General features: G+C 46.1%; 2 long non-coding RNA genes across 3 annotated transcripts; one reads left to right on the top strand and one right to left on the bottom strand.

Moving 5' to 3' along the window:
* Positions 1–1,080: 1,080 nt before the first annotated feature.
* Positions 1,081–8,128, bottom strand: LOC111763993 (uncharacterized). 2 transcript variants are annotated; one of them, XR_009180664.2, is made up of 3 exons: positions 8,019–8,128; positions 6,912–7,198; positions 1,081–2,024 (listed from the first exon to the last, which is right to left on the bottom strand). It is a non-coding gene; the product is annotated as an uncharacterized lncRNA (long non-coding RNA). The 2 variants fall into 2 exon arrangements; XR_002796705.3 differs by lacking the exon at positions 1,081–2,024 and adding an exon at positions 2,930–3,254.
* A 13,798-nt stretch (positions 8,129–21,926) lies between these two features.
* Positions 21,927–24,554, top strand: LOC131273446 (uncharacterized). Its single transcript, XR_009180665.1, has 4 exons — positions 21,927–22,080; positions 22,271–22,528; positions 23,141–23,418; positions 24,301–24,554. It is a non-coding gene; the product is annotated as an uncharacterized lncRNA (long non-coding RNA).
* The last annotated feature ends 2,579 nt before the right edge of the window (positions 24,555–27,133 follow it).

A 27,133-nucleotide genomic window follows, 5' to 3' on the forward strand; every position in this document is an offset into this window, starting at 1 on the left:
GGTAAAACGGCTCCCGCCCCTACCATGTGCTTCTTCATATGCACCACCTGCCATGAAGACTCGCTGGCAGGCCCCTTCCCGGTGGGCCATGCTTTAGAAGGACGCTCTGTCCAGACCCTGAAGGAATAAAGGGAAAGGAGGGAATAGGGAGCAGAACGGCAGGAACAGACTAACACACCACGGACACACCCAACCACTAGCAGTGACCCTACCGGTCAGTGCCCAATATCTGCACCCCCAGCCCAGTCCGCTGTACCCCTAATCAGGCCTTTGCCTGTGGATACTATTGGAACCACAAGCGCCTCCAAAACAAACGACTCTCCACTGCGATAGTGTTTTTTCCCTTCATTTTAGACAGACCTAATCTTGAAGTTAAATACGTTATCCTGGATACTAAAACGAAGTCCAATATCCAGTGAATAATTCTGTTGACTAATTTCTGCCTCTTAGCCATTCAGAGTAAATTGGAAGAAGGCCCCAAGGGTAAAAGAGGAGGAGAAATTGAGTCACAGAAATTGATAGGACCCTACAAGGGTTCTTCCTTGGGCAAAGAAAGCCACTTAAAAATATATATATTTTTTAATTAGAGAAGTCGTGAGCTTACAAAACAATCAGGCATAATGTGCAGAATTCCCCTACATCACCCCTCCACCAACATTTTGCACAGTTGTGGGACATTTGTTACAGATAATGAAAGAACATCATCAAAACATAACTACTAACTATGGTCTATAACATACATTTGGTATATTTTCCCACACATCCCTATTAACACCATGTATTAATATAGTACATTTGTTATAATTTATAAGAGAACACTCTCATATTTGCACTGTTAACCACAGTGCATCTCCACCACATGGGTCACTGTGTTGTACAGACCCATGCTTTGTACAATGCATCCAAAGGGGACACCCAGTGGCTCTCACTTCCATCACAGAGTTGTGAAATCATTATATGGCCAAGTAATTTTTTTTTAACAAATCAATTTTATTGACACCTATCAAGAAAGCACAAATCCATCCAAAGTATACAATCAATGGTATTTGATATAATCACTTTGGTATAATCATTCATCACTTCATTTTTCTTTTTTAAAGATTTATTTATTTCTCTTCCCTCCTCCCCCACCCCAGTTGTCTGTTCTCTGTGTCTATTTGCTGCATCTTCTTTTGTCCGCTTCTGTTGTTGTCAGCACCATGGAAATCTGTGTTTCTTTTTGTTGCGTCATCTTGTTGTGTCAGCTCTCTGTGCGTGTGGCGCCATTCCTGGGCAGGCTGCACTTTCTTTTGCGCTGGGCGGCTCTCCTTACGGGGCGCACTCCTTGCATGTGCGGATCCCCTATGCGGGGGACAACCCTGTGTGGCAGGGCACTTCTTGCGGGCATCAGCACTGCACATGGGCCAGCTCCACACAGGTCAAGGAGACCCGGGGTTTGAACCGTGGACCTCCCATGTGGCAGACGGACACCCTAACCACTGGGCCAAGTCCACCGCCCCCACTTCAGTCATTCTTACAGCATTTTCATTATTCCAGTAATAATAATAATACTAAAATACAAAAACCCACTGTATTAGCCAAAAGGGTGCAGATGCAAAATACCAGAAGCTGGTTTGTTTTTATAAAGGGTATTTATTTGGGGTAGGAGCTTAGAGATACCAGGCCAGGAAGTGTAAGTTACTTCCTTCACCAAAGTCTATTTTCATGTGCTGGAGCAAGACGGCTGCCAGTGCCTGCCAGGGTTCAGGCTTCCTGGGTTCCTCTGGGCTCAGCTCCTCTGTTTTCTCCACAAGGTCAGCTGTAGACTATGAGCCTCTCTAGACTTTATCTCTCTCCACAAGGTCAGCTATAGACTATTAAGTGAATGCCTCTGTCTCTCTCCCTGGTGTTTCTGCCATGTCTAAGGAGCCGTCTCTTCTCTTCTGTGTTCTTCTCCTGGCTCATGTCCTCTCTTTCTGGGGATTGATTCTCTTTCCTCTGCATGCTGACTTCCTGGGGCTCCAGCTTGAGTCTTCAACATCAAACTACAACATCAAAATTCCAACATCAGAAACCCTCAACTCTGTCCTTTGCCATGCCTTTTATCAAGGGGCGGGGCCTCAACGCCCTAATGACTTGGCCCAATCAAAGCCCTAATCATAACTCAATCATGCCCAGGTACAGGCCAGATTACAAACATAATCCAATATCTATTTTTAGAATTCATAACCATATCAAACTGCTACACTCACCAAATGAACAAACAAAACTCATCACCTCTCAGTCTCTCTCTGTTTCCCCTGCCGTATATAGCTGCTGTTCTGTATTTATATTTTGTAAAAAGTCTTATATACACAATATCACCCATATTCATATTTTATGAGGTTTCACTGTGTTATACTGTCCCATGTTACATTTTTTAGCTTTCCTTCTAGTAATATAAATGACCATAGGAAGAAAGCAACTTTTGATCTTCTCAACACCTCTCCCCTTCTCCTAGTCATTAATTTAGCCTTCCTCTTTCTCCTAAATGTCTCCCTCCCAGGGCTCTTTTCTTTCTGGGCTCAGCTGCTCTGCTCTCTCCACAAGGTTAGACGATCAGGCTCTCTTTCTTCCCAGGGCCTCTGCTGTGACTATAGAACTGTCTCTATTGCTGTGGTCTTCTCCTGTGTGTTTACTTCCCGGGGCTCCAGCATCAAAACTCCAACTCTCTCCTCTGCTACATCATTTTCTCTGTAACATCTTCCCTGCCAACATCCTACTGACATGGCACAATCAAAGCCTTAATCATAATTTAATCAAGTAAAAATGAAACCTCTGAGGTTAATACAATCTAATATGCCCAGAGAAACAGACCAGTTACAAACATAATCCAATATCTATTTTTGGAATTCATAAATAATGTCAAACTGCTACAATCTTCTATTCTTTCTGTTCCTTTTTCCTCTTCCTTTGCCTCTTCTCATACATACTTCTATTTTTTAAACTAACTTCGCATTAGTCATTCTCTTCAGAGTGTGAGTTAAATGATTAATGACAACCAATGAATTCTTTATTAATGAATAATTATTAATATGAATAATAATTTGCATGGTTAAATGATTTAAATAATCATCTAAATATTTTCATGGCAGGTCAGTGAGGAAATGGGAGCCTGTTTCAGATGAAACGGAAAAGACGACCATCCAGCCTGGGAATAATGCTAGGACCCAAGTGCTCGGTGCCATTTGTCGTATCCTTCCTTGCATGTCTTCTAAATTACACCTCACACAACTCTGCAAAGAAAGAAGGAGGGCTCGGTTCTACAGATGAAGAAATTAACCTTGGTGTTTTAGCTTGCTAAATACTGCTGGGAACAATATACCAGACCTGGACTGGCTTTTATAATGGGAAATTAGTAGGTTAAAAGTTTACAGTTCTGAGGCTGTGAAAATGTCCAAATCATGGTATCACCAGAGATGCTGTCTCACCAAAGTTCAGCTACTGGTGATCCTGGACTCCTGCCATGTGGTAAGACACATGGCAGCTCTGTTGGTCTAGGTGGGTCTCTGCCTTCTCCTCCAGGCTTACTTGTCCCCCAAGCCCAGTTGTAGGTAATCAGCCATCTCCTCTGGGCCTTGCCTCTTTCAGCCTCTCAGGAGCCTCTTTCCAAGCCTCTTGTACTCTGCTGATTCCAGGACCTCTTTCTCAGCCTCTTGGGGTTTCTCGGTTTCTGCTGCCTTTTTCTACGTGTCTGCTGCTTTCAGTCCTCTGTTATAAAGGATCCCAGCAGGAGGCCCAAGACCCACCCTGGGTCACACCTCACTGAAGCAATCCAATCAAAGCTCCCCGCTTCCCCAGCTGAATCCAACCCAATCAAAGGGTCCCACACCTACAGGAATGGAGTAGCTCTAAGAACATGATCTTTTCTGTGATCCACAAAAAGGCTCAAACTGTCACACTTGGTTAAGTCTCTTTTAAATGATTGCGCTGAAAAACAGAAGTCATATCTGTCTGGCTCCAAAGTCTGTTCTTCCATTACCCTGATTGCTCCAAGATAAACACATGAGCATGATATTATTTTATGATCTACATTTGAGTTTAAACCCATTGCTCCTACCCCTCTTTCACTGTCATGCACCCACTCTTCCCTCTTACTCTTAAGTCCAGGAAATCATTAGAAGCCTGGTCAGTCATAACCACGTCTAGCATCCGCTCTGGGCTCCCTTTGCCCACTGTCAATTAGCCAGTCTCAGTTAACATGATTCCAGTCCTGGAAAGATCCAACTCTCCACCAACCTGAGACCTGCACCCACACACAACTGAAGTGACCACACACCCTAGTGGGCCCTCAATGCTCCTTGGCTACCTTCCATGTCCTGGGTCTTTCCTTCTCCCATTGTTGGCCCGCCTTCAACCCCTTCCCACCTCTCCCTCTCAGCTGTGCTGCTTCTTGTGTCACTGAGAAGCTAAATGCTCTCCAAAGAAAGCTCCCACTGTCACCTCAACCTCCCTCCTATTATTATAGAGCTGGCCTGCTCCCATCTAAGGCCAACACTTCCACTGGGGGGACCCATTCCATGGCCTCTCCACTACACATGTACCTAGCTCCAGCCATCCTCTTCCATCTCTTCTGTATCATCAATATCCTTCTCTCTCAGATGTTTCCATCGGCAGTCAAACATGCGTCATCTCTTCCCTCTTAACCTCATTTCACCTACCACTACCATCCCATTTCTCTCCTTCTCTTTATTGTTAAACTTTCTCAAAGCATCAACTATGTTCTCCACCCCAAACCCATCTCCTCTCATTTCCTCACACCCCATTCTAATAAGACATTTGCCCCCAAATCCCAGGGTTGACTCTCAACCCCATTCAACCCCACTCTGCCTTAGCATTTGGCACAGCCTGTCTCTTTTTCCTTCACTTCAGCATGCTCTATACTGCCAGCTTCTGGCACTTCACACATCCAGGTGTTCCCCATACCTCGCTGGCTGCTTTTTCCCAGTCTCTTCTTCTGGTCCTTCCATATCTCCCCAACCTCTTAACATCCAAGTAGCCAGAGATCGTCCTTTGTCTTCTCTTCCTAATTAATTACCACTTCTTCAGTGATCTCAATCTCCAGTTACTTTAAGTGCATCTAAATGCTGTCAACTTCCTAATTTATATATCCAGCCCAGACACCTGCCATGAACTCCAGGGTCATGGATTTAATTGCTTACTCAACACCTCCACTTAAATGCCTGATAGAATTCTCAAAGATAATATGTCCAAACCTGAACTGCACCCAGGCTCCCTGTCTGCCCACCTGAATCTGCTGGGTTGTGGGTCTTCTCCACCTCAGTTAAAGCCAACTCGCACTCCAGTTTTCAGTCCCAAAAGCTTTCTGTCTTGTTAGTCTTGTCTTTTTTCCCCTCATCCCACATCCAATCCATCAACAGATGCCATCTGCTTTTCTTTTCAAATATACCCAGAATCTGATCTTTTGCAATCATCTCCACTGCTACCATCCTACGTTGAGCTTTCATCCTCTCTCTCCAGGTTGTTGCAATAGCCTCTGACTGGTCTCTCTGCTTCTGCCTGAGTTCCCAGCAGACTATTCCTAATATAGCCATCAGAGTGATCATTTGACATTCCTCTGCTGAAAATCTGCCAATGGCAAAATGGCGAAAATCAAAGTCTTTAAAATGATGTAGGGTGCCTGCATGATCTGGCCCCATTGCCTGTCACTCCTCATTTCCTACCATTTTCCCCTTTATCCTTTCTGCCACTCTGGCCTCCTTCTGTTTCTTGAACTCACCAAGCATGTCCCCACCCAAGGGCCTTGGCACTTGTTGTTTTTCTACACAAACACATCTTCCTGCAGATATGCCCCTGCAGAATCGCTCCTTCAAGTCTTTGTTGAGTACTGCTTTCTCAATGCGGCCTTTCCTGAGAATCCTATTTAGATTTACAGCACCCCCACATTTCCAAAGCCCTTTTTGGGTTTAACTTTTCTCCATAACACTTACTACCTTCAATATATTATATTTATTATTTTGTTGACTGGATCCCTTTAGTTTGCTAAAGACTGCCAATATACCAAAAATGGGTCAGCTTTTAAATGGGGATTTATTAACTTATAAGCTTACAGTTCTGAAGCTGAAAAAAATGTCCCAATCAAGAAATCAGGCAAAGCTCTCTCCCCAAAATATGGCTGCCAGCAATTCTGGGCTTCTGCCACATGGCAGGACACAGTGGTAGAATCTGCTGGTCTCTGCCTTCTCCTCTGGGCTCCGTTGCTTTCAGCCTCTTGCTCTCAAGGCCTTTTCTCTGCTTCTGTGGCTTCCTCTCTCCCAAGTTCAGTTTATTTCAGCTTTTGGCTTCTGGGACTTTCTCTCTCAGCTTCTGAGGTTTCTCTCTGGGTCTGTGGCCTATTTTCTCTATATAGTCATCCCCTTAAAGGTCTTCAGTCTGAAGATTAAGACCCATCCTGGGCTATGCCTCACTGAAGTAATCTAATCAAATGGCCCTTAGCTGAACATAATTTAGTGAATGGGTCTCACTTATAATAGGTTCACACCCACAGGAATGGACCTATTTAAGAACATAATTTTCTGGGATCCACAAAAGACTCAAAGTACCATAGAAGGTAAGCTCTTAGGTCAGGGATTTTTATATAGTTTGTTTACCACTCTATCTCCAGAGCCTAGAATTGTACTTGGCACATAGTGGGAACTGAATAATTATTTGCTTAATGAGTAAAAGCTCAGCCTAATTCTCTTCAGTACCTGGATCTTTCCATAGTAACCCACTCCTTCAGGAACCCCTGGTGTCTTTCAGCCAGGAAGCTGAAGCATCTAAGGATCAGCATCATTTGGCCAGTTCTAACTCTAGGCGAACTTGATTTCTCCCAACTGTAGGCATAAACCCAGAGGTGGGGCCATAAAGTCAGCCATTTCCAAACCACCTACCTGCCTAAGGTTCCTCTGGCTTGTGAAATCTCTCCTCCCTGGACTCGGCATCCGGCACTCCTGAGGAGAGCGTGTCCATCCAGCAACCACCTGGAGCTGGCCCGTGCCCTCAAGCCAGATCTCACACAGAGTCAGGGGAATGACAGCGATCCTCCAGTTCTCACCCCCCAAGGTGGGGCCTGGCCCAGCCCAGGAATTGTGAGTCCTCAATAACTTTTGTTATAATGACAACAATGACTTCCAGCTCAGCAGCTCTGCCTCCTTCTTCACTCCAGTGTGATAAGTATCTGGGTAGGAGAAAGGAAAGAAGAAACACAGAAGAGGGAGAGCTAGGTAACACTGAAGAGCCTGGATTTCCCTCTATCGAGCCTCTTCTTCATGATGTCATCAGTGGTGTTGCCAGGGGATTTAAAGAATTAACTATGAGCTGATGAATGGTTAAAAAATTATGGCATAGCCATACAAAGGGATATTATTAAGCCGTAAAAAAAAAAAAAAAAAAAAAAAAAGAACTGATAAAGTCTACGACATGGATGAACTTGAAAACATTCTGGTAAGTGCAAGAAATAAGTCACAAAAGACCATATAGTATGTGATTCATTTAAATGAAATGTCCAGAACAGAGAAATCTACCAAGACAGAAAGCAGCCTGGTATTTGCCAGGAAATGAAGAGTGACTGTTAGTGGGTATGGAGTTAATTTGGGGGTAATAAAAATGTTCTAAAAGGGATTGTTGTGATGCCTGCACAACTGTGAATATACTAGAAACCGTTGAACTGCACACTTTAAATAGGTGAATTGTATGGTATGTGAAAGCTGTGATTTTTAAAAATGAAAAAAAGAGTTAAAGCACCCTTTGGGGAAGTAGGATTAATGATGGTTTGGCTTCTAATTTTTTTTGGTAATGAACATTATGGACAGATTCAATGTGAAGGTTGAATTCAGGCTCTTATTTGCTTGGACCCTGCAAAATAAGTACTCACATCATGAGTATTCTTTTTATTAAAGAAGTATCCCCAAATGATTTAAGCTTTAGGACCCCAAAAACCTAGACCTGCCTTGATGAACATACACTACTTTCATGACGAGAAAAGGATGTATACTTACTTTCAAATCCTTAAATTGTTCCGTTTGTGCCATGCTAAGTCCCTGAGGAGAGCGGAGCCCACTGAATCTGGTCCACGTCACCTCACAGTCACCTAGAATGAAATCATCATGTGACTTCATGCCACATGACTTCACGTTGTCGTGTGAATGCAGGTTCAGGCTAGAAGAATTCAGAGGTTGCTCTGGGTAAGAGGGGGGAGAAACAAGGACACGCAGCCCTGACACTGTGAGAAATAGCTCTGGGATACTGGCCTTCCAGGAACTACTCCGGAGTCAACTGCTCAGGAGCGTTCTGAGGAGCAAGACTTTGTTTTTATGTATGTATGTATGTGTCACTTGACTCTAGCCTTATGGAGTCACCTTCCCTTTAACCTTGAAGGGTAAATGGTCCCAACTGCCCAGCACCCATATGTGGGAAGTATAGTGCCCCTTCCCTGCCCATGTCTGGGGAATCTGGGGACTCAAGTTTCCAGGGGCAAGGCTTTTTCCCCCCTCATTTTATTGTGGTAACATGTATTTATTTGACATAAAATTTGCTAGCTTGGCCATCTTTACAGGCATGATTTAGAGGCATTAATTATATTCACAGTGGAATGCAATCATCACCACTATCTATTTCCAAAACTTTTTCATCTCCCCAAGCAGACAGTCTGCCCCCAATTAAGCAATAACTCCCGGTTGCCCCCACCCCAGCCCCGGGGTAACCTCTAATCTAATCTCGTTTATTCTAGATCTTTCCTGGGCAAGGAGCCGTCCATTAGCTGTCCTTTTGTGCCTGGGCTTATTTCACTCAACAGGACATCCTCAAGGTCCATCCCTGTGGTTGCGTGGGTTAGCGCGTGGCATGAGGAGCAAGACCAAGGCCTGAAGGTGTTTTAAATAGAGGGTCCAAACAAGAGACATTAAAAAAGATCCAGTGGACCGCCCTGGCCTCCGGGCAATCGGGCGGGCGTGGGTCTGGGGGCAGGAGGCGCTGGAGCTGATGCAAAACCCCTGCTGGGAAAACCCGCTCAGATGGGTGGGATGGAGAGGGGCTCATCCAAGGGTTGGGAACCGGGTGGCCCGGGGTCTCAGGAAAGAGAGCTGAGGAGGAGGCAGAGAAACAGGACATGTGTGACTGTAAAAAGAAAGGGATCCATCACTAAAGACACAGCTAATCCAGGAATTGGGATAAATAGCCCCAGCCCCTCTCCGTCCTAGGGACCCTTCCTCAGGAATCCAAGCCAGTTACCAAGAGACTCAAGACTGCTACCGTTTCGGCACATGTAAGAAAGACCAAGCGCAGTGTTTTGACATTCAAATGCGATTTTACTGACGTCCTATGGAGAGAGCTCATTACTGAGTCGAGGCAGGATCAAATAGTTTGGTTCTAGGTCCTGACCCGGCTGTAATCCAGTCATGCATTTGGGGGAGGGGAGGGGTGGCAGCTCTGCAATATCACGGTTGCTGTAGAAAGAAGCTCATCAATATTCAGGACTCATCTTTTTAAGCAAAATCTTTAATGCCTTTGTGATCTCCCCAGACACCGTGTCTGATTTTAAAAATTGAAATGCCGGAAACAGCCCCTAGATTTCAATAGCCAAGTAGCAAAAACTGGGGAAGAATTCAGGCTTAGCACATACCTAGGAGCTTAGCGTTGCACTGCAAAGGCAGCGTGAGGTGGGGGGGCCGGGCTGCACTTTTCTGGGCCCCCCCCCTCACACCACATGCCTTTCCTCACTACCCAGGAATAACCTACTCATTGCTGGTGAGAAACTTGCGATAAATACCATGTAAGTAGTCCTTGTCAGGGGAAAAAGAGCTACCTGTATTCAGCCCTTCCCAGCTTCGTACAAGTGGACTATTTCTCTATATCAGATTTTTACCCTCACACAAACCTGGACAAGTACAGCCTACTCTCCATTTCTCTAAAGGAGAAGCAGCGGCTCAGAGCAGTTGGGCTCCTTGCTCCAGGTCACACAGCTGTTATGTGGTAGAGCGGGGGTTCCAACAGGTCCTTCTGATGCCAAAACCTTTTTCTTCTCTGCTCTGTTACTCCTCTCAATTCTAAGCCACAAGAGACTTTTTGGCCAATAACAAAGGGTATGAAGAATGTTTCTGAAAAATTGACTTGGGAGGGGGCTCTCATTTAAATTTATTGCTCAAAAGTCCTTAATGGGAAAAGACTCCCAATTTTTCTCCAGCCCAGTCTTCTCTCCTGAACCTCACACCATATAGCCCCACTTGGACTTCTGCTAGAGCTCTCAGATTTAACACGCCCAAACTCACCCCCTTATTATGCCAAAGCCGCTGCCCCCACAGGCTTCCGTGGCTCAATTACTGCGGCTCCAGGCTTCTAGTTCCCTGGGGCCAAATATCCTGCTGGCTGCCCTCGGGCTCACTCCCTCCACCCGGCCCAGCGGCAAATAACATCAGCCTTGCCTTCAGCATACATCCAGCACGACTCACCACCCACCACCTCCCGCCTTCTCTCACCTGCTTTTTGTTGGAACCTTTGCCCTCCTACAGTCTTCTTAACCCAACAGTCAGAGTGATTTTGTTCAAGTAGAAATTTTTTTCCTGTCTCAGAGACAGAGCCAAATCCTATCCACCCCTGCCTCCAAGACCCTGTGCTCTCACCCTCTGTCCCATCTTCTCCCCTCTCCTTTGGACCACACTGTTCCAGTCACACTGGCCTTCTCGCCATCCCTGACACCTGCCAGGCACGCTCCTGTCTCAGGCTTCTGCCTGGGATGCTCTCCCCCATGCCATACCCCTACCCCCCTTGCTCTTAGAGCCACCTATAGAAGCCCTTTTCCAGCCGCCCTTTCTAACATTGCAAACCACATTTCCTTGTTCCCCCTTCCCTGCTTTAGTTTTCTGCCTATCACTCGTTACTGTCTGACACACTGTGCGTTTGATTTGTTTATTTTATTATCTATCTTCTCTACTGGAATGGGCAGAGAATTTAATCTGTTCAACAGTGTATCCCTAGGGTTTAGAATAGCGCCTCGTACATGCTAGACCAGGGGTTCTTTCCAAGGGCTCCGTGAGCTTGAATTGAAATTCAAAAAAACATCATTTCTGTGGGGACATGTTGGCACAGGTGTGATGTATTCATTAAATAACACGAAGTATAATGTGGACTTAGTAAAAGGTCTGTGGTTTTCAGCTGACTGGCAAAGGGGTCCAGGGAACAAAAAAGGTTAAGAACACCTGCACTAGACCCTCAATAAATATTTACTAAATTAATGAACAAATGAATAATCTCCTCATCAGACTCTTCAGTGCTTACTACGTAAAATGAAGTTCAGAATGAAGTTCTGATACATGCTATAGGGTGGATGAGGCTTGAATATTGAATGAAAGAAGCCAGACACAAAATGACAAATATTATGATTCCACTAATATGAAATGTCTAGAGTAAGCAAATAGGCTCTTTACACCAACGATAATGGTTAATATTGAAAGAAAGAAAGAAAGAGGGAAAGAAGGAAACAAAAAGAAGGAAAGAAGGAAACAAAAAGAAGAAAGAAGGAAAGAAGGAAAGAAAGAAGGAAAGAAAGAAAGAAAGAAAGAAAAGAAAGAAAGAAAAGAAAGAGAGAGAGAGAAAGAGAAAGAGAGAGACAGAGACAGAAAGAGAGAAAGAAGGGAAAGAAAGAAAAGAACAAGTGTTGGAAAGGATGCCGAAAAATTGGAGTGCTAATGCATTGATGGTGGGAATGTAAAATGGAGCAATCACTGTGGAAAACAAAACGGCAATCCCTCAGAAAGTTAAATATAGAATTACTATTTGACCCTGCAATTCCACTGGAGTATATAGCCAAAGAAAATGAAAACAGAGTTCAAACAGATGTTATAGCAGCTTGACTCATAACAGATGGAAACAACCTAAGTATCCATCAACAAAAGAATGGATAAACAAATGTGGTACGTACACACAATGGAATATTACTCAACCATGAGAAGAAATGAAGTTCTGAAACATGCTGTAACATGGAAGAAGCTTGGAAAAATTATGCTGAATGAAAGAGGCAAGACCAAGGACAACTATTATATGATGTCACCTGTAACGATGTATCTAGAAATAGCAGATTTGCAGAGACAGAAAGTAGATTGAAGCTACCTAGGAATGGAGGAGCGGGCAATGGGAAGTTTTTGCTTGGTGGGTATAGTGTTTTGCAAATTTTTAAAAATAACAATTAAAAAAAAAAATAGACTCCCTTGGGAAGCAGAAAAGGCTCAGCCATTTGGGCACCTGACTCCCACAGGGGAGGAACCGAATTCAGGTCCCGGAACCTCCTAAAGGAAGATGAGCAGATGCTGCTGCCTCCTGCCCCAGTGAGCTAGAGCCCGCCCCCACCGCCATGAGCTCGCCACTGCCCCCTCCGCGAGTCGCAGAGGCCACAGGCCAGCGGGCGCCGCGGCTTGTGGGGAGTGGGTGGGGCTCAGGTGCTGCACACTCACTGTCCCGTGGGAGGTCCCGGGTTCCATCGGAGAAGCAAGCAGACGGACGGGCCAACCATCTGGAGAAAGAGGGGGGTACATAAAGAAAAATAAAGTAAGTAAAATAAACTTTTAAAAAACTAGACTACCTGGGAGATTCTGATTTTTAAAAAATGGTTAAAATGGCAAATTTTATATTATATATGTGACTGTAACTGAACAAAAAAAAAAGGAAGAAAGTCATAACCTACATGTGAACTTTATATCCCTAAAGAATAGACTTCAGCTAGTGTTGGCTGTGGCTTCAAATTCAACTTCCGTATAACACAATTTTAAAAAATAATATTTTATAAAATCCCTGCAAAACTATTAGTATTCATGACAGCAAATTCTTCTTTGTAGTGCTTGATGTGTGGAGGCATTTAATAGATTTTATTGAACAAACTCATGAATGAATGCACAAAGAAATAGGCAAGCTCATCATTCAAACTGAGCTCTTAAGTGAGATTTAGGGAGTCACCCCAGTCTCACCATAGTGAATAAGAATCTACATTCTCCTAAAACTCAGAACACTCTAATCCTTCTGGAAAAGGGGTGAGAAGAGGCCAAAAGAGAAAAACATGCGCTGCTCATCATATTCTGCTTAACAAAAAGGTAGGTGGGGGAGGGTCCCTGACCATAGCGTACAGGGGCTGAGAGGGCTCAGTCCCAGCCGGGTTACATATTAGTTTGTGCCCCTGTGCTGACAGATGAACCTATTCAAGTCTAATCTGTAAAAAGAGGTCAATTAGAGTATTTACCTTTTAGACTTTTTATAAGGACTCAGTGCAATAGTGCATGCCTTCTCCCAGCAAAGCACTTTGCCCACAGCACGGGGGCAAAGTCTATTAACTTCTCTTATGATCACTGGAAAGTATGGTGGAGGTGGACATCAAAACCAGAAGTAAGAGTGATGGTTTTTTAGCTATCTAAGAAATTCCCTCTTGAGCCAGTCCCTGAGACTGCCGGGTGAATTTTGATTGGTGACTTTAAGCATCTGAGAATTGGGCTCCATTGAAATAGCCAGTAGACATTATTTAGGCTTCAGCAAGGCATATTACTCAAAAGCATGTGCCCTTTTTCTTGTAATGTCAGTTTTGAAGGTTTGGCCAAGAGCAGCTTAAAAATGGGTAAAATCCTTATTTTTTAAAAAAAGCATCCTAGAGCAAGAATGATGGTCAGTGTGAAAGTAAAGACTGTATTCTAAAGGCCATTTTAGAATTTAAACAAAAGTTAAAGTCTTTGTTATTGATAAGACCAAAGGAATGAAATGAACTGATGAAATGTAAGCAGGACCATCAGTTGAAGGCACTTACAACAACAGGAAAAAGTGGGGGGGGTGGGTAGAGGGTGTAAAACTTCAAAAAACAGGGAGAAACCAACCTAAGAATCAACAGATTAAGTCTAAAGGAGCAAAAGGATCTTAAACAAATACTCCCTGGGAGGAAAAAGGCCAGGGACGGGGAGCTTTAACAAAAACCCAAAAACAGCCAGCAGGCTGAGGATGTTCAAGGCAAGCAAAGCAAAATCGGAAGATGCCCACCAAGAAGCACTATCGAAGCAGGCTTATAAGAGAGGGAATTAATAGACGGACCTGGAACCTGGCAGAGAGTCCACGTGGACATCAGGAACCCCCAAGATGGCTGCTGGAAGACCCCCGCCCCCAAGATTCTGCCATCCAGAGCAAAGACTTCTTGGGAGCAAGGAAAAGCCCCAGATATTCCCTAGGAATTTTATCACTGGCTCCTCACCAAGCGATTGCTGGGTGGGGTAATCAATCAAAACAGCAAACAGCTGGACCCCTTCCCCTGCCATTAGCAGAGGGGTGGAACAATCAACAGTTTAAAAGCTGGGCACACCCTGAGCAGGGGCTCTCGCCCTGCTCTCTTGCCTGCAGACCTGTCCTCTGCGCACCGCCCTCGCCATTTTTCCTCTGCCATGTAGCCACGCCAGTAAATGTGGGGATTTATAATCTATAATGGGGAATTGTAGCTTGTAAATCAGCCCTTTTCACCCCCTTCCTCTCTACCTAGAACCCCTACTCTGCTATTTTCTCCCATTTCTCTTCCCTCCCTACCTGAATAAATGACTGGCCTAACTCACCCGACGTGCTCTTGTAATTCATTTCTGCAGCATAGCCAAGAACCTAGGTAAAATCCAGTAACACTGTGTCAGCCCCTCTGCACGAGATGCAATTACTCTGGACTCCATTTTCGATCTCTAAGAGATAGAAAATAACTCAAAAAGAATGAAGGTTGAAGTAATGAAAATGCTTTAATACAGATTCAAGTGATGAAAGCACAACTCTGGGATTATACCAAATGCCACTGACTGTATACTTTAAGTGAATTGTATCGTTTACGAATATGTTTCAATGAAATTGATAATATAAAAAAAAGAGACAGCCATCAGAACTGAAGGGGACTCTAACTCTGCTCTAGAGAAGAAACACCTATTTTAAGTGATGCCATATCATTTAATTAAGGTTATGTAAATGGACTTGAATGCAACCTTCAGTTGTTTGCCATGGAAACCGTGAACTAGTGAAGGTAATTTAGCAGCCTGAGCCCCATGGCTCAACTGCTAGAGCATCCGCCTACCATATGGAGGGTCCAGGGTTCAATCCCCAGGATCTCCTGGTCCATGTGGTGAGCTGGCCCACGTGCAGCGCCGCCATGCGCAAGGAGTGCCGTGCCATGCAGGGGGACCCCCATGTAGGGGTGCCCCACGCGCAAGGAGTGTGCCCTGCAAGGAGAGCCACCCCGCGTGAAAAAAGTGCAGCCCGCCCAGGAGTGGCGCCGAATGCCAGGAGAGCTGATGCAGCAAGACGATACAATAAAAAAGAAAAGCAGTTTCCCAGTGTTGCCGGATAATGTAAGCAGATACAGAAGAACACACAGTGAATGGACACAGGGATCAGACAACAGGGGGGAAGGAGAGAGAAATAAAATAAATCTTTAAAAAAAAATAAGAAGAAAACAAAATAAAAAAATAAAAGAAACTTTTGAAAATACCTATCTTGAGAAGTTTTGGGATGAGAAGAAGGATAAACTATTCGAGGTGCTTAGGTATGCCATCTGAGAAGCGCATGCTAATTGGAAACCGTGACTGAAGACGGAGGCCAGTGAATGAACCTTCACTTCTTCCTGTTTTGCTTGAGGAGCTCAAGCGCCCTCCTGCCTGCAGGAGGACCTCACATCTCAGGCCCTGGGTCCTGCTACGCTAAGTTATTGTGGAGAGAATAATGGAGGCTTTGTAGTCTTTTTAGCAAAACCTGGTCTTGTTACGGGCTCCCTCCCTGGGTGCTTCTCTCTGCTATATGGAACATCTGCTTATGTAAAAATATAATCAACAAACATAGATTCACAAAGACCTTCTTGTCCGCTGAAACGAAACGGTGATTGCAGGCTTTCCCTGAACTCAACTTGGCTTACATGCTCTGGCTCAGATAATGAACTCTCCAATTAACCTTCGATCTGGAGAACAGGGCCACCAAGTCCTTTGAAACGCTGGAGCCAGAGACAAATGGACGTGGTTTCACAGTCAGAGAACACGGTGTTCTAGGACAGCCAGATACAGACACTTTCAGGACTAAAAAATTCATTGAGTCTCAGGAGTGATTTATTTTACAATTAGATGAGTTTTAGGAGAAAGGTTTAAAAGCTCATTTATTTTTAGGCAAACCTTTCTCCAGTAATAATAAGGGGGTAAGAGAGAAAGTCTATTTCTCAAGCACAGCCTCCAAGATGGAGTCAGCTATGCAATTGATTTTCTTTATTAGACTTAGTCATGGGAAGTAGATGTGGCTCAAGCAGTTGGGCAACTGCTTACCACATGGGAGGTCCCAGGTTTGGTTTCTTGTGCCTCCTAAAGATGACGAGCAGGACCAGGAGCTGATGTGAAGGGCTGACGTGACAGGCTGGCGTGGAGAGCTGACTCAACATGATGATGCAAAGAGATAACGCAATGAGGAAACACACTGCGAGACACAACAAGCAGGGAGTGGAGGTGGCTCAAGCAATTAGGTGCCTCCCTCCCACATGGGAGGTCCCAGGTTCAGTTCCTGGTGCCTCCGATAAAGAAAACAAGCACACAACTAACAGACACAGAGAGCAAAGAGCAAGCTCAAAGCACAAGGGAATGGGAGAAATAAATAAAATAAATCTTAAAAAAAATAAATAGTAGTGAGGAGAGCTGATGTAGCTCAAGTGGCTGATTGCTTGCCTGCCATGTATAAGTCCCTAATACCTCCTTAAAAAAAAATAGTAGTGAATCATTATCACAATCACCAGAAAAGAGATGACCTTCATTAGAAGTGAGAAATTCAGATCCCCATGAGAAATCAATGAAAGTGGTGAGACCCAGCTCTCCCCATGTAGAAGAAATGTACCCAGGCGCCATGCGACGGGGTGTGAGAGGAAACATCTCATCAACCTGGGACTACAAGATTTTATCAGAATAACCTGGTTAAGTGAGCCCTGGAAATAGTGGTGAACAGCCCATTTCCCCACCCCCGGAAGTGAATAATCTCCTGGGGAAGACAAACACAAAACACACTTTCCAAGGGATTTGAAAGATGTTCAGAATGTATGAGGGGATAAAGTAAGGGTTGATGCCCTGCTCACCGTCTCTCATTCCGCCACGGTGGAAGTATTTACATCACGAAAATCAGCCAATGCTACAAATCTCTGCTCCATGCTCCAAATCCACCGTCACTGCTAGAGCCGACTGTGAAACAATTCCAGTGCTCTGTCCCTGCGAGAACAAGCCAACCACAGGTGGGAATATGCTTATCAAGCCAGAAGGTATGATGATAACAACAACTGTAAAGACGATGGTCCTGGAGGTCTTTCACACCAAATTTTTGTAAAAGTAAAGAAAATAGGACAATCAGATCATGGCATCTCTATAATTCTTAAATTTGAGTTATCTCTTGTTTGGGTTACAGCTCTAAACTTGTGTTTTGAAAGTAATACTGTGGAACGATTCCCCTTACTGCCCGTCAGGATCATGGAACACAGAAAGGAGTTGGGCACCACAGGCCTGAGTTCTAATCCCGTTCTGGGAGCAACTGGGTTATTTCTGATGTAAAACTCAGCACTTGCCCACTCTGAGCTTCAGGTTCTTCGTCAGACAAATGAAAATTATAAAACATATCCTGTCTGCCATCAAGAGGATGTTTTAAGAATCTAGAGGCATAAATATTTAGATCTGGAATCTTAGCAGTCACCCAGTCCCAGCCTGTGTTATGGATGAGGACTCTGAGTCCCTGGGACATGCAGGGACATGGAGGGACTGCTCAAGGTCACACACCTAGAGAGTAGCACGGCCGTGACCAGGGCTCAGGGTTTCCTTCCGTACTCTTTCCATGATGCTTAACTATTCACACATAGAATGGAAGATGCCAATGAACTTGGAAGGGATAAACGTCGACTACGTTCAGTTGTTTCCTACGTCACAGAGATGTTTGGTCCCATCATTATAATTAAGGACGAGAGCAAAACGAACTCCAGTGCCCACTCTCTGACTCCTCATGGCTCTCTGTACCTTGTAGCAAGTGAGTGACACTGACACGTCTCCATCGCAGCCCCATGAGGATAAGCCCTGATGAGATCTTACCATTCTCTTCTGCCCATTCACAGGAGCCAAAGAAGAGACTACGAAGAAATTGGCCCCTGTGGCCGCAAAGCAAGGGCTCCATTTCTTGGACCTGCATGTGGAACACCGAAATGAAACCCCGAGACTCAAGGACAACCTCAGAATCCACCCGGAACCAGAGTCGCCCCAAGGAGGCAGAGCTGCTTGAGAAAACAAGGCATGAAATTCTAGTAAAAATCCGGAGGTTTTTATTATTTTAAAAGCTCCAAAATCTAAATTCTGCCACTCAAAATCTAAATGCATACACGTTAACAAATAGAGCAATCGCATGAAAACTATTCAGCTGCCTTAAATATTTTGACAGAGTGGAGTAAAAATTGGCAGGGAACTAGTGGGAACTCTTCTTGTTACCCCTCACCTCGGGGATGCGGGAGAGGCTGTTTCACAGAGTGAAAATTACTGGCTTGGTGAAATCAAAGACCGAAGTATTTCAAGAATGTTTTCCCTGGTCTGAGCCACAAAATCATTGTCCCCATAGAAAAAAGATCTGAGCTCTGAATTCATTTACTTTCACTTGATTTGGAATTACCACATTTCAGAGAAAAGCTAACATTTGCACTCTGTGTCCTTTTGCCAAAGCTAGCGTTGAGGGGTAAAGCAGGTCAACAAGATCGACGGCAGGCACTGCCCTGAGGGGCTTTAAAGCATAATTACACACTCATCTTCATAAATTAAAAAAAAAAGAAAACTCAACAACAAAAATACAAATAACCCCATAAAAAATGGGCAAAAAAACCCTGAATAGACATCCCTCCAGGGAAGATACACAAATGGCCAGAAAGCACATGAAAAGATCAACATCATTAGCCATCAGGGAATTACAAATCAAAACCACAATGAGATATTATTTCATACCCATTAAATGACTGCTATTTTAAAAAAACCAAAAAATAACGAGTGTTGGAGAGAATGCAAAGAAACAGGAACACTCATTCATTGCAGGTGGGAATGTAGAATGGAGCAGCTGCTGACAGTTTGGCAGTGCCTCAGGAAGCTAAGTATAGAAGGACCATATCACCCGGCAAACTGACCCCATGACCCAGCATTCCTTCCACTAGGTATATACCCAGAAGGATTGGAAGCAGGGAATCAGAGAGAGATTTTCACACCGATGTTCCTAGAGACATTATTCACAAGTGTCAAGAGACAGAGGCAACCCAAGTATCCATCCACCCATGAAAGGATAAATAAAATATGGTATACCTACATACATGCACAATGGAATATTATTCAACCATAAAAAGGAATGAAGTCCCGATGCAACAAAATGAATGAACCTTGAAAACATCATGTTGAGTGAAATAAGTAAGACACAAAAGAATTAACATTATATGATCTCGCTGCTTTTAAATAATTAGAATGAGCAAACTCAAACACTCAAAATATAGAGTTACCCGTTACCAGAGCACGGGGTGGAGACAGGGAATGGGAAGTTGAAGCTTACAATGTACAGGGTCCTGCTTGGAACTGTTTTGGTAATGGATGGTGGTGATGGTAGCGCAACATTGTGAACATAATTAAGAGTCTTGAAATATATATCTGAATGTGATTGATGGGGGAAATGTTAGATTGTACATACGGTAACAGAAAAAAAATTTTAGGAAAGAATTCATGGAACTACACTATATAGACAGCGAATGCTAAGTTCACTGGACTAAAATTAATAGTACAATTGTAACAAATGTTCTACACTAGGGCAAGTCATTAGGGTGGTTTCTGGGAATCCTGTATTTTATGCATGACTGTGCTGTAAATCCACAACTTCTCTAATAGATACCAAGCAGATCGCCTTTTATGTCCCGTGTAGATCCAAGACTTCTGCTAAAACACAATTTACGAGATAAACAATAGACCTCAAGAGACAGCTGCAGAGAGGCCTGTGGTCGCTCAGGAACGTCTCCAGTCTCCTTCCCAGGCTTTTAAATTCACCTGAGATGCTGGGAAAGAGGCACGTGCTCTCCTGTGGTAAGAAACTAGGCCTTGATTTGTGGATGTGAGGTTTTTTCCCTCCCCAATAGAAAGACAATGTGGGCGTGGGGTATAGCAGCCCCGTTGTTTCCCCACACCTCTGAGCACATTCCAAAAAGTTGCCCTTCCTTGGGGATTCACTTGCTGCCCTCAGGCTCAGACCCACATGCCATCAGCAGTGCGCACAGCCAGCCTCGGCCGCCCTGGGGAGGCGTGAGCCTTCGCACGGAGCAAGAGTTTGGTTGGTTTGTTACAAAATAAAGTGCTTGAAAACCATGAGAAAGAAAGAGCAAGAGACCCAGTGAGGTAGGTTCTGTGTTTGCAGATGGTGAAACTGAGGTACAGGATGCTTAAGTAGCAAGGTCAATCAAGGGCAGGCGGCTCCTAAGGCAATCCGATTTGACTCTAGGTTACACTGCCCGGTTTGGAAACCTCTGGCCACATACAGCTGTTGAGTCCTTGAAATATGGCTAATGTGGAATGAGATGGGCTGCAAGGGTGAAGCACACACAAGATTTTAATGACTTAGTATTAAAAAAAAAGTAAAAGAGCTCAATCATTCTTGAAGTATTAGTGACATGTTGAAATAATATTATGGATATATTGGACAAAATACAATGTGTTATTAAAATCACTCTCACCTGTTTATATGTTTTTATGTGGCTACTTAACACCCACCCCCACCCCCTGGAGAAGGCCCCACCTGTGGATCACAATACGCTTGTATTGAACCACGCGCTCTAGGGCCTGACCGCGCCTTTACTTTTCAAAGCGGTTTACCATTCACATTCATGAAAAGAGGATGAGTTTCTTTCTTTGTGTTGTTTGTGTGTGAGGAAAACGAGGCAGAAAATAGTTAAGCTCCAATGTCAAACATTAACCCTGAGACAATCTTCAAAGCCCGCTGAGAACAAAAGAGAGCATGCTCTACTGCCGCTTGGCTTGCTTGACCTGCTTTCTCACCTGGACTGAAGCCACGGAGTTCAAGTTTAATCACTGTCTGAGGTTCGACGTCTAATCGAAAGCCAGCCTCAGCCTTCGCTTCTGCTTTTGTTCTTGCTTGATGCCCACTCCTGCCCAGACCGGAAGGACGCCGCGCGGCTGGGGAGGGTGCCGGCCCGGGCAGCTTTTTACCGGGGGTCACAGGTTGCTTTTTATGAGATGAATGCTTCGATTATTTCATGGGAGTCATTGGGTGTTCCATTCTCCAGAGCAGTGTATGACAGTCATGCCCAGAGGCAAATTCGCCGCCTGGCCCACGCGCTCCTGGGGAGACCCTGAGGGCTGCTCGGCCACTGGGCTGGCTCAGCGCTGAGGCTGGGTTTCCCTATTTTCATATTTTCCTCTGCAAGGTCCCCACGCAGAAACGATTTCCTGAAATGTGGGCAACTCCACAGGTGCCCTCCTAACAGCGTGGGTCTTGGCGACGAAAACCCAAGACATCCTCGTACTCTTTGCTGCGCTGCGCCGCCCCAGCCTCCACGCGGCCTTGAACCTTTGACATCCCTGCTATGCACTCAGTTCCCTGGAGCCGGGGCGGCTCTGCCCTGTCCCGGAGCTCACCTGTGAGCAGCCTATTTAAAGAGCCTTCAAAGTGTCCCGAACAGTCACACATGGGCCGAGCCCTCAGCTCAACCTTTCAACACACTCTCCCTGCTGTTGTTTCTCAACCTCTCTCTCCCTTTTTAGTCCTCGAACCCGTCTTCCTCGGAAACATGTGAAGGAAGAGGCCGTGACCCTGGAAATCCTCCCGGGGAGGGGGCAGGACCGGCCCTCCCCCCCTGGGGCCCCTCCCCAGCGAGGATTAAGTGTTCTGCCGCCTGTCCCCGGGCCTGGCAGCTGTCCCCAGGCCACTCGGGAGCAGCCAACGGGCCCGGGAGGGCTGCGGTGGAGGGAGCCGAGGCCCGCGCCCTGCTGCTTGTGTTTAGAGAACTTCTCTCCATAGACAGCCCCAACAGGTGCCTCATCTCGCGTGAGTCGCCCACCTTCCAGGTGACGTGGGGAAGTGGCTCTCAAAGTCTGGAGCCTGGGAATCTCATCCCTCTGCTGCCACCAGCCACCCACGTGGCTTTGGATCCGTCGTTTAGCCCCGGGGTCCCACGTCCTTCCTGGATGAAGTGAAAGGTCGGGCTGGGCATGTTGAGTGGCTCCTGCTCTTCCAGGGTTCCCTGCTCCGTGAACCTCACAGATGGGCTCTAGCAGCTTGTGCCTTTCCTGGAAAGATCCGTTTCTGCGGCTGGCTCTGAGGGGTTCGCGGCGGCCTCCGTGGAGAGTTGTGGTTACTGGGTGGTAAGGAAGTTATCTGGTTCTCATTACACGGAGATGAATACAGCTCATCCCAAGTTATGCTGTGGTCCACAGGGGAAAATAAACATTAAAAAAAGAAGACCTTAAAGAAGAGGAAATTAACTCACAAAAGGGTAGTTTGTAGGAAACGGAGTGTGACTAAGACCTGCATGTATTTGTGTAAGAGTCGGCTGAAGTCTGTACTCCAGGGCGGTGGTTGGTTTGGGGGTCCTTGGCTGGAAGGAAGCCCTCCTTCCTGCCACGGGCACTTTCGCATTCCCCGGGGCTCCTCCAGGCGGCTCCTGTTTTCAGTTCCGCCCGCTCCATGCACGGTCGGTGCCCCAGCCAGATAAGCATCCCCAGAGCGGCTCTGACCCCCGGCCCCGCTCACAAGCCCCCAGCGCCCCGGCCGGCTACGCACAGGCGCTCAGCTGCTGGCCGAGGCCCACCAGCGCGGCCTCCGTCCCCCGCCAGCTCTTTCCTCGGCCTCCTGCACACTGCCCGGGGCACCCGCCAGCCCACCTGGCATCTCCCCGCGCCCTGTCATTGTCCCCTTCTCTTCTCTCCTACCAATGTCCTCCACCCTTCCTGCCTTTTGGTGTGTGCATAGCTCGGTGGCTGAGCGCCTGCTTCCCACGTAGAAGGTCATGGGTTCAATCCCCAGTACCTCCTAAAAAAAAGAAAGTAATTGAAAAAAACAAACAAACCCTCATGCTAAGCTTTCTTTCTTCTTCAAAACTGCATAGACAGAGGAAGCAGCTGTGGCCCAATCAGTCGGGCTCCCGTCTACCATAGGGGAGGCCCTGGGTTCACGTCCCGGGGCCTCCTTGTAAAGGCAGGCTCGCCCACATGCTGCAGAGTGCCACCCGGCCTGCAAGTGCCGCAGGAGAGCCGACTCAGCAAGGTGACGCAACAATGAAGGGAGACAAGCGAGAACACAGAAGAGCGCACAACGAATGAACACAGCAGACAGCAAGCAAGCCGCAAGGCAGGGAAGATTAAAAATATGTATAAATAAATGAAGGTAAGGTATGCAAGTGTTGGAGGATTTTAAAGAAAAAAACTGCATCAACAAGCACAGTCCAATGGAAACAAATATGTATCCTGTGTCTCATTTCAAATTTTCTAGGAATCATATTTAAAAAACAAATAAATTAGTCTTAATGACATATCTTATTGAGCCCAATATATCCAAAATATTGGCCATTTTACCATGTAAATATGAAAACATTAACAATCAGATATTTTACATTGTTTTTGATGGTACCAAATCCTCAAAAACCAGTGTGGGGCAGTGGATGTGGCTCAAGTGTTTGGGCTCCATCTACCATATGGGAGGTACAGGGTTCGATTCCCAGGGCCTCTTAGTGACGGCAAGTTGGCCCACGTGGCTAGCTGGCCCACATAGGAGTCCTGGCTCACATGGAGTGCTGGCCCGAGGGAGACTGGTGCAGCAAGATGATACAAAAAAAAGGATACACAGAGAAGAGAAAGTAAGAGACACAGCAAACCAGGGAGCTGAGGTGGTGCAAGAGATTGAGCACCTCCCTCCTACTCCAGAAGGTTCCAGGATCAGTTTCCGGGGCCACCTAAAGAGAAGACAAGCAAACACAGAAGTATGCACAGCACGTGGACACAGAGAACAGATGGGGGAGGGGATTAATAAATAAATCTTTTTAAAACCAGTGTGTATTTTACACTGACAGCATCTCTCAGTTAGGAGGCTAAACTTTCATAGAAAACACATGATCTCTATTTCCAGTTCATAAAGTTGAAAATTGAAAAGGTACATTCATGTCCCCGAGTTGTTCCAAACACACTAAAAAGTCCTCCAATAACTGGACCACGTATCGGTCTTTAAATGTAAACCTAAATGAATTAAAATCAAATAACCTTAAATCTCCAGCTCCTCGGTTGCACTGAGCACGTCTCAAGTGTCCGGTAACCAGCTGGGCCGATCGTGCTGTACTGGGCATCATGGCGACAGACCTTCGCACCTCCCTACAAGCATCCGCCTCCTTTGCCTTTGTTTGAGAAGTTTTCGTTCTGTGCACTCTCAGATCACAGAACTCCAAGAGCGCAGGCCTGCGTCTTTCCCTCTTCTTATCCCAGCATCTAGCCCTGAGCCCAATGCATCCTAGGCTCAGAATAAATGTTCTATAGATAAACAGAAGAATGAGTGAATGAATACGTGATCATGTTCTTCCAATTAGACTGTAAACTGTCTGTGTATTTTATTCCCCTTAGCACTTCTTTTTTAAAAGATTTATTTTATTTATTTCTCTCCCTTTCCCCCCCCTCCCCATTATCCACTCTCCGTGTCCATTCTCTGTGTGTTCTTCTGCTTCTTGCATTGTCAGGCGGCACTGGGAAACTGCGTCTCTTTTTGTCATGTCATTGCAGCAGTTCTCCGTGTGTGTGCCCCACTCCTGGGTGAGCTCTGCTTTATTTCACACGGGGTGGCTCTCCTTGTGGGGCGCAGTCCTTGCATGAGGGGCACCCATATGCGGGGGCACCCCTGCAAGGCACAGCACTCCTTGCATGCAGCAGCACTGCTTATGGGCCAGCTCATCACATGGGTCAGGAGGCTCTGGGTTTGAACACTGGACCCTCCGTATGGTAGGCGGACGCACTATCAGTTGAGTCACGTCCGCTTCTCCCTTAGCACTTTTTATTGTTCTAGTACAAGGACTTGCCTCCCGTTTGTAGTCAGACTCTTTCTCACTTAGCTGATTTCAAGGTGCTATGACCATATATGTTTCATTGTTTTAATGCTATTTCATGTTCAAGCATACAGGAAGTCTGCGTGGATCACATGCAGAAATTGCTTTAAGGGTTTAAATTTTAAAAACTTCTTTTTTGAGTTAAAATCAACGAATTGAGCCACCAGATGTGTTAGGATCACACTGCAGAGTGAGCAAGGGACTTCCTGCCTTCTCAGGCAAGTGCGCTCAGGAGGGAATGCGGAGAGATTTGCTCTTTTTTGTCCCTCCCCCGATTCCTCATCCGCTCATTATTTGCTGAATTGAACACTTGACTTCTAAAGAAATGCGCTTTATAAAAAGCATTAAATCAGACCCCCCCAAAAAAAGAAAAGAAGAAGGGAGAGACGGTTGTCCAATGGAGCACTTAAGATCATGGGGTCACGGCAGTGCCACGATGGGGGGTCCGTGGGGGCAGCAGGAATATACTAGCAGATGAGGCGCGCACTGGAACGGTACCTGCCAGACATGGCTTGTTTCCAAGTCAGGGAAAGAATAAGCACAATGCTCACAGAATCTTCTCGTGAAAACATACTTAGCAGTCTCAAAGTCGTGGTCACACCAGGAGAGGAGAGTGCCGGGAAGCTGCACCGGGGGCAGATGCAAAGTCTTGGACTGTATTTTATTTTATTTTTTTAAAAGATTTATTTTTATTTATTTCTCTCCCCCCCCCCCCCCGATATCTGCTCTCTGTGTCCATTGGCTGTGTGTTCTTCTGTGTCTGCTTCTATCCTTATCAGTGACACCAGAATCTGTTTCTTTTTGTTGCGTTGTCTTGTTGTGTCAGCTCTCCATGTGTGCGGCGCCATTCCTGGGCAGGCTGCACTTTCTTCGCGCTGGGTGGCTCTCCTTATGGGGTACACTCCTTGTGCATGGGGCTCCCCTATGCAGGGGACACCCTTGCGTGGCATGGCACTCCTTGCGCGCATCAGCACTGCACATGGGCCAGCTCCACACGGGTCAAGGAGGCCCGGGGTTTGAACCACGGACCTCCCATGTGGCAGACGGACGCCCTAGCCACTGGGCCAAGTCCGCTTCCCAAGTCTTGGGCTTTAGACATCGACTGCGCACACCGAGGCTTGAGGGCAGCTGGCTCTGAGACTCCCCGGGCGTTCTGGAGCTGGAATCTCGAGTCTCTAGTCCCTGCCACCAGCTCTCACTGAGGGACCGCGCCCCAAGGAAAGGCGGTCAGTGCACGCGATTGCTCACTCGCGCTCTCTCCAGAAGTGCCGAGCTGGAAGGCATGTGATTGTTCCCCTCACACTCTGTTCACCGTAGCCTGCACGCCGTCGACATGCCGCTGGTGAGCTGGATCGCCCGATGCGCGTTCCCTGCATTTATCCTAATTAAGTCCTTGTGACAGAAACCGGGATGCCAACTGAAAGTCTCTGGCAGCACATCCGTTTGTCACTGCTCTAGTCCAGAGGCTCCTCTTTGGGACCCTTTTCACCCAACGGCACCCCATGTCTGAATAGGAGAGAGAAGTACTGTTCAAAGGAAATTGCGCAGCCCAGGTAATCACTTGACCTGGATCCATACTGATTTCCAGATGACAGAGGCAGGGGTCCACTCAGACCTTCTTTCTTTGTTTCTTGCCCTTTTGTTATTTCTAAAGGTATTTGGGAGCTATTTAAAGAGTTGTCTTGGGAAGCGGATTTGGCCCAACACATCAGGCATCTGCCTACCACACGGGAGGTCTGCAGTTCAAACCCCGGGCCTCCTTGACCCGTGTGGAGCTGGACCATGAGCAGCGCTGATGCGCACGAGGAGTGCCCTGCCACGCAGGGGTGTCCCCCGTGTAGGGGAGCCGCACGCCAAGGAGTGCGCCCCGTAAGGAGAGCCGCCCAGCACAAAAGAAAGTGCAGCCTGCCCAGGAATGGTGCCGCACACACGGAGAGCTGACATGAGATTATGCAACAAAAAGAAACACAGATTCCCGGTGCCACTGGTAAGGATAGAAGCGGTCACAGAAGAACA

The sequence above is a fragment of the Dasypus novemcinctus genome, chromosome 15 (assembly GCF_030445035.2).
Source record: "Dasypus novemcinctus isolate mDasNov1 chromosome 15, mDasNov1.1.hap2, whole genome shotgun sequence".
In the NCBI taxonomy this organism is placed as follows: domain Eukaryota; kingdom Metazoa; phylum Chordata; class Mammalia; order Cingulata; family Dasypodidae; genus Dasypus; species Dasypus novemcinctus.